This window comes from Gallus gallus, chromosome 10 (genome assembly GCF_016699485.2).
Source record: "Gallus gallus isolate bGalGal1 chromosome 10, bGalGal1.mat.broiler.GRCg7b, whole genome shotgun sequence".
Taxonomy (NCBI): domain Eukaryota; kingdom Metazoa; phylum Chordata; class Aves; order Galliformes; family Phasianidae; genus Gallus; species Gallus gallus.
The window spans coordinates 6,019,582-6,037,203 of record NC_052541.1 but is presented as its reverse complement, the minus strand read 5'-3'; the positions used below and the strand labels follow the sequence as shown (position 1 = coordinate 6,037,203).

Genomic DNA, 17,622 nt, shown 5'->3' with positions numbered 1-17,622 from the left:
GTATTCCTCATGGATGTGGGCATCACCTTGCCCTTCAGAACACTGAGCTCCAAGTAGTTGTTTTTGTGTAAGCAAAATGGTGTATAGAACTTCACATGCCTTACCTGTGATTTTAACCTAGCATAGTAATTCCCAAGCAAGAGGCTTGATTTTATTAGAGATAGCAGCTAAGAGGAAGATGTTGATAGGACTATAAATTAGTTGCTAAGAAGCTTACCTTGCCCTCTAGTTGTGCACTAACGGAGTGCAGAGCAGCCTGCACAACTGGAGCCCAGGCTCCCCGTGTCTGTTGCACCTACCACAAGTGTTTGCACAGCCAGAAAGAATCCTTCCTTTATCGTGGTTCTCCCACAAAGGAAGCTGCTTTAACTTCTTGAGACTTGCCTCCTCTTCCAGAAAACAGTGGCTGCTTAGAATCTGTTTGCTTGAAAGCTGCTTCTGAGGTTACCAACCAGATGTTATTTAGTCAGCTCTGAAAGGAAGAGAGTGGAATAGGAGTCTCAAAGGCACTGTGGTAGAGTTGGGCTTTTGCTGTTTCACTCAGCTTTTAGTTTCTTCCTTTGTCATTTATCCAGGACTGTACATTTTCTTCATGGATGAATGAACTTAAGGAGGAAATACCTGAAGGGTTCACTAATATTTGCCCTGAAAGACATTATGTGCTTTTATAGAATTCTGTAGTCTGCAGCTAATTCAGTTTTCCTCTCCTTTTTGCATGAACAACAGTTACCTTTTCATAAGAAAATTGGAAATAAGCCGTAGGAAAAAATAAGCGTATTAGAGTAATTTCCTGAAGAGCAAGATATACCAACTGTATTGTTAGGTTTTGACCTTCTCAAAGTTGATGTATTTTCAGAGCAATGTCCGTATGACAGTAGAATTCTTCCATAGTTTAAATGGTGTAATTGAGAACATATTCTAAAACAGGAGGGGTTCTTGTCCTGCAAAGCTTCCCCTTGGAGGAGGGAAGACCTTGAGCTTTGTGCCCCAGAAATTTGTCCTGGTAACTGCTTTACTTCGTTCTGCAGAAATAAAGACATCTTTACAAAGAAGGTAGTGCTATGATTTAAATATGGACATCTTTGGACAAGTAGTTGGAGTGTAACATTGGCTACAATGAAACATCACTTACAAATACTGTTGTTCAGACTACACTGGTTGGGTTTTTGTTTGTTTGTTTATTAGAAAGGGAGTCAAGAAGAAAAGTTCAGAGTTCTCAGCATTTGGGCCCACACATTTTAATGTATGGTCCATTATTAAGTTCATTTCAATTCTTTTTTTAATTGCTTTTAAGCAATACTTTGTTGTATAAGTACAACTTCTCTACTAACAACGGAGGTTAAATTTCAAATGTTCTACACGTATCTTTGTGCAGCCTCATAAGTGTTGGAAGAAACCTACACCTGATTTAAAAAAAAACTCAATGTGTTCTTTCTGAAGAGAGGATGCTCAAATCCAAGAAGGTCAGATTAATGTACCTTTAACTAATTTTCTGTGTCAGTGTACTAACCCTGGGTAACAGGATCAGGTAATACTTCTTGAAGCAATTGCAGCTTGAATTAGAATTGTCTTTCTTCCTTTTAATTGAAAAATTAACATCGCCAGGAATGTGTCTACTCAGCTAGAACTGATACTTTTTGAAGCATTTAGATAGGCAATGAAATTCAGGAGATTAAGGGATCCATCTGTGCATCATTATATTCTTAGTTCATGTTTTCTTAGAGTTTAACATTTATAGTCACAGCTAAAAATATTTTGAGAAGGATGCTGAGGCTCTGGTGCGGAGTTATGTAAGGATAAATATAACTGGGAAATATTTGCTTGTGTGCAGAAATCTGGGACTTCATTCCCCTGTGCGTATGAGCATGGAGCATTAGCTGAATAGTTTCTGCACCCTGCATTAAGAACAGCTGTATTGCAGCCAGTGAGTAAGTGGAGAAAAAGATCCAAGGGAAGGGGACTGAGGTACTTCTTTTAGTTCTGTGGATGTCAGTAAATAATGGACATCTATATGGTCAGTCTTCCTTGTAAAATATCTAATATGTGAACAGTTTTCTTATGCAAATCACTTTAGATGTAAGTAGTGTAGTGGGGAGTAAGTGGAATTAAAAAGTACAGAGCAAATACTTCTTGAGTGCTTATAAGTGTTGTGATAAATGTTTAACTCTGTTTGTGTTCCAAATATAAATGGTTAATGGAGTCAGTCACCATCCCTTATCTGGATGCTGACTGTGTAGGTAATCACAGCTAGTTGTGGGGCAACTCAGTCATGTCATGACTGAGCATCTTCCTGAATCAAAACAAATGCTGTTTCTCTGTAGCCTTGAACTTCCTTGCTTGCATTCTCTGCATTGCCACCCTGACATTTTGATGGTGGGAAGCTTCATTCCCTGTAGTTGTTCCCTTTTATTCTTTCCTCTACATTTTTTTGCCTACTGGTCAATTAGTGTGTGGTCTCCTTAATCATACTGTTGTTCAGCCTCAAAAGTAGCGTTGGCCCCTTACTGCCCAGAGCTGCATCCAGGTGTACATCACTGAAACCTCTCTGTTATACGTGGTATGTGAAGGTGTTGTGTCTTTTTCAAATACATAGAGGCTTTCTGAACACTGAAGAGTGATCGGGTCCTAAACAGAAATTTGTCTGCAGAATACCTTCAGACTTCATGGCCATCGTGAGCAGTCTCGTCATCATATCAGCCCTTACTGACAGAGAAGTGACCACTTCTTCCTCCTTCCCAGATTTTATAGAACACCCTGTATCTCACATAATACTTGCCAAGTTTTTAGATGTTCTGGTGCCTTTGAAATGTCTGAGATTTCCTGTCTTTCTCTCACACGAGATGTAGTGCATCAGAATCTTTTTTCTTTTTGTTTTTACCCTTTTTGCTCTATTGTGAAAAGTCTTCAAAGACTTTATTCCTCGTCCGTATTTCCAGTGTAATGACGTTGCTGCACTGAAGTACACTATTTTTGGTGCTGTGTCTTCCAGGGATGTTTTCTGCTTTATATTTTACTAAGCTGTTAAAAGCAGTTCCTCTACTGGAGGCCAAGAATTGACTATAAGTATTTTTCAATTATTCAGATAGATTGAGTGAATGTAGTGCCTACCTTTTATAAGAACAACTCAGAGCATATAAACCAACCAGAAATCCCCATGCATCTGAGCAGAACGCATGGAAGCTGCTCAGGGCTTTTCTCTTCGGCATCAATCCAAATACACTGCAGTAGATCTCTTTAAACATACCTGGGGAAGGAGAAGTGTATTGAAAAGAGAGCAAAAGCGTATCTTAGTCACAACTCTTCTAGAGCAGTAGTGCTGTTCAGCTGCTGTGTAGCTAAATGTATGGCTAATTCTGAGGGTTGAGCCAAAATGAAACTGCGTTCGTGTTCAGCCTTAGTTGTGAGTCACAGTGCACATCTTTAATTTATAAATGAAAATACCATGTTTTCCTAATGTGCATCACTTGTGATTCTAATTTGTAGGTGTTTTCCTTATTGCTAACAAATGGCAGGTTATGGTAGGCAAAAGCTATGTGACTGTGTCCATCAGGCCTCATGAAATTACTCGTGCTTTTTCTTTAATCTTAATGTATTGGAAGTACAACTTTTGTGCCATGCTGTCCGGCCATCAGACCACCTTCTGAGGGTCTCAATAAACAGTGCTTCCATTCACCGCTCTTCAGTGGTGCCCAGTGGCAGAACAAGAGGCAAGGGGCACAGATGGGAATACAGAAGGTATTGTACAGCCAAAACCAGCACTCCCTGCTGTTTGGACAGGTGATGGAGCATGGGCACAGGTCACCCAGAGACTGCAGAATCTCCTCCTTGGAGAAGCTGAAAAGCCTCCAGGCATGGGCTGGGCACCCTGCTGGGGATGGCCCTGCTGGGACAGGGGTTAGAGAGCTGCCTTCCCAGCTCAGCCGCTCCGTGCTTTTTCTGACCAAGTAGCATCATGTTCATGCTAGCTCCAGTGAAGTTGTTTCCTTGTTTTTAAGAGCCTGAATTTGATTAAACCTATAAATTCCTACAACCTAATAGCATCAGGAGGATCTGCTTGTGACCAAAGAAGTATGATGGCAAAAATGCAGTACTTCATAAAGCTCTTTACTTTTGTGAGACATCAAAGTGAGCTACAACTTAGTTAAAGAAATAGCTCAGTTGCTGTTATTGGTATTCTAGCCTGCTGTCACACTTCATTATTGATGGAAGAACAGAAGTCAATAAACAGCAGCAAGTTCTGTCTCAAAATCCCTGTTAGAAGGAAATGTATCTTTGCTGTTAATTGACCAAAATGCAGCTGTCCGTAGTTCTTCAATCTAATTATATTGTTTTCTTTGAGGCTTCTGGAGTTAAATTGCTGCAAACTTGTGAAAGTACAGCATGGATGTTGCTGACAGTGCCATTAACCCCATAATATGATTTTATGCTGTAATATTTTGAAGCACATATTCTTCTTTCTTAATTCTGTAAAGCTTTTTTTTATTCACTTGGTCTGTGTTAATGTCTGTAGTCTTCAGCAGGTAAATTAAATCCATTCTATTGTGTGTCCAGCATCAGGAGATATTAAAAGCTCTAATTGCAGAAGTGATGTGGTGTTTGCTGCAGTATTCACGCTCTGCTCTCCAGTCTGTTGTTCCACCGAGGCAATGCTGAAGCATTTCTGTGTCTCTTTGAAATTGTTTTGCACAGTGCCTGCAAAAGCAGCAAGGGCACTGTGACACATCCACGTGTGTAGCGGGCAGGAACAAATGAAGCACTGTAGATCATGCAGGTCTTCAGCTGCTGCAGTCTGTAACTTCAAGGTTAAAGCAACGGTTATAGTTCTGTGGTACGTGTGTTGTGTTCCTCTCCATGCTTGAGTAGTTCTCTCACCGAACGTTCCCATGAAGGTTTCATGTTGGAACATAAAATCAGTTCTTCTCACCTGATGAACCTCAGTGTACTTTTGAAGATGAGAATGGTGCAGGTAACCCATGCAGGCATTCTTAGTAGAATCTCAAAACCACTCCGTCTCAGCTGGATGCAAACAGCCCACACTTCATTGTTTTAGAGAGAATTCAACAGAAACAAAAGATTAAAGAACTGCAACTTCAGTGTTTTTCATTGCAGAGCTTTAAGGTTCAGCAAATGAAAGAAAAAAGTGTTTTGAGCTGTCAGGATATTGCAGTCTGTGCTTTATTTAGTTTTTATAGTGTCCCCAGCAGGGCTGTTATTCCCACTCTGCTTGTGGTGCAAAAGCAGAAACCAGCTGCATGGTGCTAGCACAGCCTTTCTCTATGCCAGCTTCCACAGGAGAAACTTCTATCCATTGTACACTGTTAAGATTCACCTTGGCTTTTCAGTTTCTCTGTGTGGGACCGTAATTTCAGATTGCTGGGCATCAAGTGATGACAAGTAGCATTTCATTGGCAGCTCTTTAAGAAATAGTTTTTGTTCAGAATTGGCAAATTAAGTATGTTTTCATTTAACTGTTATTGCAGCACTAAGAGGGAAATTGTCTGCTACATCAGAGCTAATAAATGTCATCGACATTTGTGCCTAGCTGTCATAGACTCATTAGTGCATTTAAATGGCAAGTCCAATGCAATAGGCTGCTGCCTGCTGTTTGACTCAGTCATTGTTACAGCGTTCTGCTGCCGAAGCTGGCAAGGGCTGCCCCCAGCCATCAGAAATGTGTGTGTGCATACTGTTAATCCAGCCTTTGTGTACTTACGTGGGTTTTACACCACTCCTGCCATGATGCACATGGAGCTTTATTCTCTGGTAAAAGGAGGCAAAACCGGCTGTTGGACTGGTTTCAGACAATCATAGCATGATCGTAGGAAGGCCTTGTTATGAGCATTACCATCCAGACACAGATGCTACTGGGAGCAAACAATAGGGAGCAAAAGTTAATACCAAAGTCAGCATAATAATTCAAAACAGTGTCTTACTGTCTGGTAAATGTATTAAAAAAAAGAATCCTGCTGTTTCTGTATTCCAGCCTCACATTCCTGATGGGTGCCCCAGACCTACACTGACACGCTGGTCTGATTTTATTGAGGCTGCATCTTTAAGGAGAACAGAGCCTACCATATTCCTGGAGCACACACCTTAGGAACAGGTGAAATGCTGCCTGTGTCACCTGCAGTCAAGAGTTCATTAGTTCGGCTTCCATCTGAACTTTTAAAAATCTACTTGTAGCTTGTAGTTAGTGAAATTTTGAGCATTTTACGTACAGACTTGTTGGAAATGCCCAGAATGAGCCGCATTTGTTTTCTTCAGCATCAGGCAAACTGTGTTATGTTGTGCTGTTAAATGTGATATCTAATCTTGTATGTCTGAGTTACTCTTAGTCTAAGTACTGCTCTGGAACAGCTGTGCTGTTCAGGCATTGTGGCAACACCTGTGCTTTTGCTCTCCCCCACTGACTTTGGGAGCACTTGCTCCATCTCTATAACTATTAATGGGGGGTTTCTGACCTTGCTACAAGTGAGGGAGCAGGATTTACTGCTGCCCCTGTCACCAGAGGAGCTGAAAACAAGGACAGTGAAGACAGTACATCTTAAAATGCCAGACTGACTTAAAGGAAAAGATACATTAACAGCTTGTTCTGGGTAAATAAGTGGGAGACCTTGCCAGACCAGTTTTTTAAGCAATCTGAAATCCCTTGTGAGAGGCATGTAAGATCAGCAGTTATGCCTGGATGGAGAGGAGTGGCAGGTGACAGTGTCAGCAGCCCTGCACAGCTGGTTAGCACCCACCTGGCACTGGCTGGCGGCAGCTTAGGATGGTGCCCAGCCCTGACAGCACATCCCCACTTGCAGCCACCTGCCCCAATGGGGAATGCCTAGGACCAAAGCTGTTCTCTGCAAGGTACCAATGGATAGGGAGAACACGGGCTGTAAGTTTCTATGGATGCTTGAAAATCTTTTTTGATATGCATCAGTGGGTAGGCACTTGTGGTGGCTTTTTTTTTTTTTTTAAGCCAGCAGTTCAAAAGGGTTTTAGTCTTGTTTGCTGAATCCTACCCAGCTAGCATATCAGCCCTTCCACTGGGAATGATAGAGATAGCAAATCATAATGCAATGGGCATGTTTTCTGAAGCACCATCTGATTTGTATAGGAATATCAGCAATTCATTCTCAAAAAGATCACATACCTCTGTAACAAATGTTCAAACTGAAAAATTGATTGAACTGTCAGGAGACTCTGCTTTCCTATGTGGAGTCCATTAGCACTGCAGACCTGCCTCCTCCATGCACTCTGCTGTCTCCAAAGGGTACGTAGAGAACTGACCTCAATCAAAATCAGAAAATCTACTGTGGTTTGTTTATGGTAGTCATTAATTGGGTTTTAAGACCCTCAGAGTATTTCTTTCCTTTGGAGAATGAGATCAAAAGACTGCATTCTTTCTTGGAAATCTTCCCATCTCTGAAGGGGGGAGTTAATGAGAGGTCCTGAGCATGGGTTGAGAAGGACTGGAGTGGCTGCGCAGCAGCAGATAAGGTTGCTCTCTTATACTGTCTAAGAGAGTATATACAGCTTGCATTTTGGCACACTGTAGCTTCTGTATACTACTATGGGCCAAGTAGTGTAAAATAGTTGTTATGGAGTCATAACTGTTCCTGTTGTGAATCAGAACTATTTTTGTCAGATTATAAACTTGTGTTTATTTAGGAGAAATAGAATCATCAACTACAAACAAAAGGTTGCATAGTATACTTATATCTCTAATCTTGCTATTAAGAGGAGCTTAATTAAATAAAGTGCTGTGTGATTTATTGAAATAGCCCAAATAACTCCGTGCAGCTTCCTCTTGAAATTCCAAAACCACACTGTGCTAATGCAGCTAATGCAAAGTCCATCATTATGCCACCTGTTTGTGATCTGTAAGGCCTATTAAGCCTATTTATCATTCAGCTGGTAAGGAGCAGAGATGAAAGAATGACATTAGAATCATTTTCACAGAGTAAAATGGTATTGGATTGCATAAATCAATGCTAGTAGTCCTTTTCAGTCAAAGAGGCAGCAATTGATTGTGTATCTCCAAAAAACATTGGGAGGTGAGACAAGTACGGTGGCATTTTTCTCTTTTCTAAGTGAGCAAAAGTGCCACTTGATTTCTGTATCTTTTTCCTCAGAATTTATGCAAGGCCACCTGTGATCAGTGTGAAAATAACAATGTCTTTAGAAATGTCTCTTTCTGTGTTAGTCGGTTGGTTCAAATGCCAGCGCTTTTCCTGATACGGGAATCCTCCAGGTCTGAATGTGCTATGAAAAGTAGCATCAGAGAAGCATGAAATGATTAGGAAGAGCCAATTTAAGTTTCAGAAAAGTTTGTTCTTAAACACCACAAAACTCAAAGATGAAGAGAGCAGATTGAATTTTTGTTTTAGTCCATGTTTCCATTAAAATGACTTCAGTGAACTGAAGTTCATTTTGCCAGGCTGAGATGTTGTTTCCCTCGGTGTTTGTTACCTCTCTGTGTTCAGCAAATTGGCACCAAACGAGTGGGCAGCCACCTCAGTTTTCTGTTACATCAGTGATGGTCAGCAGAGTTGCATTAGAGCTGAGATTTGTAGGCATCCTGGGAAGATTTTTGGTCCTTGTACCCAAATCAGCGGTCTCTGCTGAGCTTTGAAGGCATTTGCTGTAACTTTGCTGTTGATGCAGATGCCAGCATGGCTAGCTTGCTGTGATGGAGTTCCCGTCACTGTAGTGAGATAGACAGGAAGTTTAATGCTCTGTTTTTGTTTAAATAACAGGAATTCCGCTATAATACTGGATGAGGAGTAATCCTTGCTCCTACTTAAGCTGACCCTGTTAGTTTTGCCAGTTAGTTCTTGGGGGGAAACAAACAAACAAATATAAAGACTTAACGGGATTTCTCACCAGTTCTTTGTATGAAGGGCAGCATGGCAAACTGCTCAGTTATTTTTGGCAGTTAGCATAACTCTGCTTTTTAAAAGCTTGTTGTAGTAACTAAGGCTCTGTGAGAGTACTTGGTTTTTCCACACACCTCTCTGTTTAATGTTTTCATATTGTTGCTTTTATTATAAACTCTCCAGGGAATATATCTCTGCCAAACCAGTTTATATCCTTGGCATACTTTCTGCCTGTATGGTTCTTGCCAGATCCATGCGCTCTTCTCTGACAACCATCACAGTTTAAGAAAGGTGTGTGAGTTTCTTTCTAGTATTCCAATGCGTTTTACCATTTTGACACTTGAAAGAGGGAAGAAAAAAACAAGAAAGAAAGAAAAGCAGAGGTTGGTGATCTGATTAAAGGTCTTAAGCATATTATAGCTAATTCTTGTTTTGGCACCACCAGAAGCAGAGATTTGAACCATGCTGTCATCCTTGCTCATCCCAGGGCACTGCGGGTAGGGACGTTGCCAGCCACATTCCCCAGCAGTGATGACCCAGCACGCTGCTTGTCACACCCTGATATTCCACATCCATTTCCCCCCTGTTTTTGGCTGACAGTGAGCTGCTTTTGGAAAGACTGAGAAGTTTAATACTGGCTACTGCCCCTTGCTGTGATATCGTATGTAAGCAGAGAACTGTTGTGAATGATTTCAGTCTTTCAGAAGAAACACCTGACCATAGAAAGCCTCTTTTAGTAAGTGCTGCACGTCTGTATGGAATGAACACCCATGAGGTATGGACTTGGACGTTTTAATGGTGAATATTGATACAGTGGGACTGTCTGAACTATTGGAGGTATTGATCATGCTTAAACAGTCAGGCTACTTTTCTGTCATGGGGATTAATACACAGTGAAGGACTCCAGGAATTTTTGATCAGTTACGCTGTAGCTGTTGTAAGATAACAGTACCACAGTCCTGTCAGGTCTACAATATATCCTTCTAACCACTGGGGCTCTTTAGTTTCCAAAGAGAAGGATTAATGGGGGGAAAGATAAAGGTTGCTTGTGTCTAGTTTAGTGCAATCACAATTAGCTGCATCAAATCTTCCACACACCAAGACACACGGGAAATGTATGATGCCAAGGGGTAGCATCCATAGACTGTATCTTTTTTTTCTTTGTCAGTAATCGAATTTAATGTGTTGTATTGTCATTTGATGGTGAATGGGTAGTGATCATATCCTGACAGAGTAGAAGAGAAGCTAAGTTCATTGGGCTGCATCTTGTTTGCACTTGACAGGGATCATACCAAATATCATTGCTTCTTCCAGACAGAGATGACAGAATTGTGCAACTAGGAAAGATGTATGTTTTCTAAAATACAAATGCTTAAGGTTAACAGCAGATTTCACCACTGACCGACCCATCGCTTTTGGATGTGTCAACTTTAAGAGAGAGAGGCTGGGACAGTAAAGCTGACAAGGAGGGGTGGTATCTCCTGCACTCTCCCTTCTCAGTAGGCACTCCCCAACTGCCAGTTGTTATTTAGAAAATAAATTTGTGAATGTAATCCCTGGAGGAAAGAAAAAGGAAGTGGGGGAGGAGCAAACCCATGTTAAGCTTCACATAATTATACTTACAAACATTTCAAGGCAAATTTTAACCAGATGTCCTCTTTGAGGACAGTAACAGATGTTTCTCTTTGGACTACAAAGTGACCATTAAATGAAGTACGTTAGCATTTAATGGATCTTTTTGCTAACATATCTACTACCGTTAGCTGGACTGATCCTGTACTGCTAGAGGAGGACAAGCTGTTTCACTCCTAAAACGGACCAAATCAGTACTGAGTACAGCATCAGGAGGATGATATAATTATGCTAAAGCAATCAATATACCTGATGTCAGACTAACACAATGTTCTGAGCTGAGAAAGAAATGATTTCCTTGACTGTGTTGTTTATAAATCTCTATCTCAGATGTGACAAATAATTTTTTCTAATTTTTTTCAAAGTGCAAGCTGCATAACCCTGGAGTTGTATCAAACATGTCTGAAGTACTCTTTTCCTCTTCATCCAGCTGTTAAATGCAACTGATAGATTATTCAAGCACCCCTCTTGCAAATGCTTTTCTTCTGACTTGCTCTAGAAATTGTATGGCTGAAAGTGGGAGAAGTATTGCTTCAGGCTGTGATCCAGCAGAGAGCTTCCTACTGAACATCACCCTGAGATGAGGAATAGGTGGTTCTACAGGGAGAGCTAAAGAAATCTGTTTTCTTGTTTTCATAGCAGGAAATTCAGTTCTCTCAGATACTCTAGTTAACTAGAGTTTTCAGCATTTGTTTTTCTGTAACTCCTTCTAAAACTATAGACATTGAAGAGAACCATAAATGTATGCCATCTAAATCTTTATTTCAGATTCATAGTAACATGAGAAAACTATGTTGAATTATCAGTGGTGTGACAGATCTTGTCTGGTATTTCACCTTCCATGGCCACTTTTACATGACACGTATTTTAATCTCTAAGTACTTCTGTATTATAGGTTATATAGGCAGTGTTACACTGAAACCAGTTCTTATACATGACCTCATGACAACAGAGCACTCTTCCATATTAAAGAAAAAAAGAACAAAAAAGGATCGAGTACTTAGTAGTTTCTTGCATATGGTGAAAGCTTATTGAATGTCATTAGATGGGTCTGGGCTAACAGGGAGTTAGAACCATATGTTTCAGCCTCTCTGACAGAAACATTTTTTATCATCATTTCAGCTTCTTGATAGCTACCTCAGTGCTTTCTAGGAATGTCCCGAGACAAAAACCAGGCTGTAACTAAATTTCAACTGTCTTCATGTTATTAAAATATCTGAAAATTACTACCAGTACAGATTACATGTAACAAACTCAGATGCAGCTGAATGGGAAAAGCTGCGCAGTGTTAATGACAGATGTTGGTGTACAACACCACTTACTCTGCAGTTCAATGCCTTTTTTTCACCTCGGTGCCCAAGGGATCCAGAAGTGTCCCAGATTGCTGTAGTCTTCCCTGCTGGGATGATGCTGGCGTTTATGTTAACCATTTTGAAATTTACTTTTTTCCTTGAAGTGTGACACACTTGAAACCTGAAGTCAGCATGTATGAGAAAGTAGTGCTTTTCAAGTTCTTATATGCAGGTTCTGTTATATGAAATCATCCAGTTTTAAACTGAGACCACATAATAGATAAAATAGTTGTGTGGGTTAAACTTAATTGGAGTAAAATGGTTATTTTATTTCAATGCAGCCTTTAGCACAGAATATGCTTATTTTTAATATATAGACTAATGCTTTTCTGTTTATGTAATTGTGCTTCTGTTGAATCAAGGCTTACGGTTACTGACTGGAATGAATGCTAAAATGGTTTGTTTATTGTTACAGCAGAACTGCTGATGTTGTAACGGGATCAGAAGTAGAAATATTAAATAATGCAGAAGAAAATATTGTAGGTATTTCTAAATGTGAGTTGATAAAAATGTAAATGGAACCCAAGTACTGTTTATTTCAGTATCAGTTTCTGGACAACTAGCTTTATAATGCAACTCCCCCAAAATAAGAACATTCTTTGCACTGTTTGTATAACATGCCACTTTTCTAGTTTAGACAAATAAAGATGGTTTTATGCGGGAAGCTTCTTCCTGCATTTGGCCCTAAATGCATCCTGTATTTCAGCTGTGGTCACAACTAATCGGTGCTATGATGCTCAATGGGAATTGGGCCCTGTCAGGTCTGCTACTCCTTGTAGATGGGCATGACAAAACAAGTTTATTAGCCTAATAAAAGTGCTCAGCAAGTATAGGTTTGCAGACATCGATGTCATTTCTCTTACTTATATTATGTGTTCTCTCTCTGAAAACTTAATGTAGAATGTTTAGTTATTTACAATTGTTGAAGGAATGCTAGAGGTATTTAGGAAAATTTGAGAAATTCAGAGGATCATGAGGGCTAAGTAGGTGAGAAGAGAATGAAAGGCAAGTACACGAGTGTTGGTGAAGTTCATCTGTGCTGGTGGAAGAGGGTACAAATTGAAATAGACAATATAATTTCAATACGTGCAGGTTTCTGCTTGCAGTCTATTGCTGTGGTTTCTCTGGAGGGGAAGAGTGGTGGGAGCTCAAATATCAGCAGAAGGATGCTTCTCCTCTGGGTAGTTTGATCTCCAAACAGAGAAGGATAAGAGAGAACCATTTCATGACCACATCTACAGTGCAGCTCTATTAGATGTGAGTAGCTGGATAACACTGCCAAGCAAGTTTCCCTGCTTTAGAAATAAAATTTCAAGCCCTGTGCTATGAAGGAAGATTTCTTGTGCCAAACAGATTGAGATACAATTTAAGAAAGTGTGCATATTATAGTGTAACCCATAAAGCACTGCCAAGGTCAGTGAGTGATTTGCTGTGTAACTGTCAGCTATAGAAGTCTGAAGTTGCCTGAAGGCTGGTTTGACTTAGGCATGCAAGTTTTCTCCAAACATGACAAAACTGCAACTTCCTGAGTTGTCTTTCCTTTGTACAATTTTATTTTCAATATAATTATACAGTTTCACCCTTCTACACCTGGCAAAGCTGCTATTGTGTGCATGTCTAATCACGTATATCCAGTCACCAATGAAAGTACTCAAGAATGATTTCCAGTTTATTGAAATGTTCCACAGAGCCAATTTTGCCTTCTGGTTTTCATCTGCATTTCACAGAGAAGAATCTTGAGGAAGTGATCCAATATCTTATAAGGTTAGGTTATACAGTCCAGCTTTGTGCTTGTAGCTGAAAGAACAACGTAAAGATTCAAATCACTTTTCTTAAATTAAGTGGCCCAAGAGTTCCTAAATTTTACAGTAGAGAAAAAGAACGGAGTCTTTTTCAGGAACAACTTAAGGGAAAGGAGGGAAGAAAATTTAACCTTGGAGATATCTAAATTATGTATAAGCATATTTACATACTTAAAAAAAAAAAGAACACAACAGAACAACACTGCCACTAATCTATTTAAATTGTGGATCTTTGTATCTACAAAGTTGGTATTCTTTCCACGAACACCTATTCGTGTAGGTGATCTTAATACTGCAGCTAACTCATCTTATTTAAACATTTCTTTGCATTTGAAGTTGAAAAACTAACTCATAAATCAAGTAGGTGTATTCTTACAGGTCTTCAGAAATGTGGCAGGGTAGATACGTAAATTTTTAACTGCTAGTTGCTGAATGTGCTGAAGCAGACATGTCCAAAGGTGTGATCAGAAACACCTGTGTGAGTCTTTTTTCTATTGCAAGTGTCTCCAATTACATGAAATGCTCATGTTAGATCCTCAGCTGGTTTTAAAAGGCTTAACAAATAAACCAGGTGAGGATGTGGTCCTGAAAGCACAGCATGATTAATTATAGGGAAAACTGTCATTAACTTCATGTGGGATGGTATGCCTAAGTTAAAAGTGTGGATTCAGTGCTATGGTGAACTGGACAAGAGCTTTGGAATTTTATCTGTAGATGTGCAAACAAAGGTTTCCTCTTTGGAGAATGATCCTATTTCGACCACAAAAGTATCGAGGTACTGATAATCAGATGTGTGTATTCATAAAGCATTTCCTTGGAACTTAAAGTAATGGGGAAATTAAATCCTTCACTTTCTCCTTATCCTCTGTACCTATTTTTCTAAAAACTTTTCAAGTCGGATAAGCATATCCAGTGGAAAGTACCCCTGCCCAGGGCAGTCGTGTTGGAACTTGATGACCTTTGAGGTCTCTTCCAACCCAAGCCATTCTATGACTCTCTGATACGTCTAGGATTTCAGTACCAATTAGCTGCGTTATGGGCAGCATGGCAGAACTGGCTTTATTTTTTCATTATTGTTTAGTTATACTGATCCATGTAAGTTTCAAGACCTTCAAATTTTGAAGGTATGTTTCTTATTTCTCTTGTACTTCATGAATGAGGAAACTACCAAATAAAAATGAATGTAGTATTTACAATTTAGCCTCCATGGCATTGAAAGTTCTCTCAGCTCTGTAGTACCTATTTTCCGTAACCCATAAATACCTTTTACATAAATTATCTGCACCTGTTGTTGTTAATTCCATTCTTGCTGAACCACCGTATGTAACACTTAAATTTTTGTCAGTTGTGATTCTGAAATTTGTCATATCCAGGTGCTCTCATGTTTTGATATTCAGTTGTTAAACATTATCCATACAGTAATTATAGTTGGGGCTGATGTTACCAAAATCACTCATTAAGATTTAAAAAGGCCTCATCTCTTCAGTTACAGAAAGCTCTGTCATACTCAACCACGTAGCTTGAAAATGTTCAGAGTAGGAACTGCAGTTGGGTACATGTAAATAGGAATGCAGCAGTGTCTTGCACACCATGGAAAATGAATCGAGGATTTAAGGATTCTGAACTCTGATATGGATCCTCATTTTCACTTCCCCAAGAACTGAGCTGCACAGCTTAACTGGGTTTCCTTGCTCCTCGTTTCTACAATTTATTCTCTGCTGTTGGAGCAGGCTACAGGTAAGAAGTAATGTTCATTCCTGGTGTTATTTAGAACTGTTGGCATGTCCCACACATCTCTATGCTGTTGTTTCTTTGGAAGATAGCTGGAGTTGATGAAAATTATAGAAGGAAAATCACAGTCCACGGCAATAAAGGTCAAAGAGGAAAAAATCTGACAGTTCACAGAAAATGAATAACAAAATATTTTTTTTATATGTAATATCCTGTTAGAGACTGATTTAATAAATCTCAATAGAAACTCTTTATGAAATAATCCCATGTGAATTACCATTTCACTGAAGGAAAAGAATTAATAATCCTTAACTTCAGCTCACATGAGTTGCAAGGCTGGAAAGAACATTTTATTGTATCTATACTAGAAAAAGCAGTGCTTACCTGCTATGGGTTTCAACTAAATGGGTATGAGCAGCTCAGCTGGCCTCTGACCTATTTTGGTCACCTACCCCACCCCCCTGAATCAAACCTGAATGTCTCAGCCATCAAACACCAATCTCTGCTCCTCCACGAAAATTCCTTTTGCCCTATGTTTAAAGCTTTACTCCCTTACAGCTAAAAAGACCATCTGCCTTTAAAAAGCAACTTTACTGAGAGTAAATCTATGCAGCCAAATAAGTATTGTAATTTTTGTACCATACTGATTGGTTGACTGGGAAATTATGCTTTAGAATTACTGCCTTTTTTTTTTTGGTCAGGTCCCATTACCAAATAATTGTGATGGAGCCAATAAAGCTTAGCCACCTATCACAGAGAACTCTGTCAGAGGAAAAATAGATAAAGACATTATTTGTATTTTTTCAAATATTTTGATAACTTTAACTTGGTGGCAATTGGAAATCTGTGGATCTTTCCTTTTCATCTTCATTGGCATATGCATATTATTAAAAAAGGATAGATGCCCACAAGGAGATTCATTTCTGATGCCATGTCCCTTACTGGAAAATCTACAATCTCAGCAACCCGAGGAATTATTGATTTTTGCTTTCTAAGCACTTCAAACCACTTACCTGTAAATCTTATATGTTTTTCTCAGCAAACCAAGTCTTTGAGTTCGATTAAATCACAATCTAGCTTTCAATTTTCTTTCAATAAAGGAAATAAAAGCCTACTTGGAAATGCTTGAAATGATTCTTCAGTTAAGTCACTAAAATCCAGATGGACTTTTTAATAAAATGTTATTGTGTGCTGTTAAAAATGATCCTGTTAAGTTTTATTTTGGACTTTCTACTATAGAACTTCAGTAGATGAAAAGAATCAAGTAGTAGACTCTGGCACTGTCCAACCATTTTGGAAAATAATATGAAATAGCTGTATCTTAATTGATAAGCAAGACTTATAACTATGAATAACTTATTTTAATTGGTTTCTTGTTTTTGTCAAACTTGGAAGTACTACTTGCCTACAGGACTTTGGATAATAATTTCAGAGGCTATGTACCTGAAATTCACTAACACTGAAAGAAAATAAAAATGTCAGTGCACCAATATAGCTCCTAGTATGAGGCTTGAAGCTGCTTTCTGAACCGGCTGGGAGCTGGTAAAGGCTGACAATAATGAGACAGTTACCATAGAATTGAAATCATTTTCATGCTGGCTGCAGAGTTCTGATGTATTTTAATCAGCCAGATATGTAGTGCCCTTCTGGCTGCCTTCAGGATTGTTTTTTTTTTTTTCAGTTCAGAATGAATATATTATAGTGTTCAAATGTAAACGTGGCTGCTACAAATCTTTTGTTACTGTAGTTTGGGAAGGAATTTCAGTACTGCATCCCACGTTGTTAGAATCAATGATACGGCAATGAAAAATATGTATGAAAGTATTTTAAAAAGCCTCTTCAGCAAAATGACATCATTTAAAGCTGGAGATGGTAACAGTTCCCAAACTGCTCTTGTATCATTTTTAAGCAGATGTCATAACTGAGAGCCTTCAAAAGTCCAAGAAATGTATCCATAGCTAAGTTGCACCCTGGGCAATATCTAGCTACACCTGAGTGTTCACAGAAATGAAATGCAGAAGATGTGAAGCCAGAGAATGAAATGTGTTTGTAAGTTTCTAAGTATCCTGCTGTTGAATAGGTTTGAGCATTTCTGGTCTGGGGAATGAACTATTTAATCATGATCGCGGCACAAGTTCTGTTTTGGTTGTTTGTTTTTTCTTTGTTAGTCCCTTTCACTCTGGCATAATAGAACAGTCCCTATGCTTTGAAAGGTGTCTTTTGAAGTAACTTTTCAGC

General features: G+C 39.3%; 1 protein-coding gene across 1 annotated transcript in view; it reads left to right on the top strand.

Annotated features, from left to right (window-relative positions):
- Positions 1–17,622, top strand: part of MPHOSPH10 (M-phase phosphoprotein 10) — a 1,076,704-nt gene that overhangs the window by 847,393 nt on the left and 211,689 nt on the right. The window lies entirely within an intron of this gene.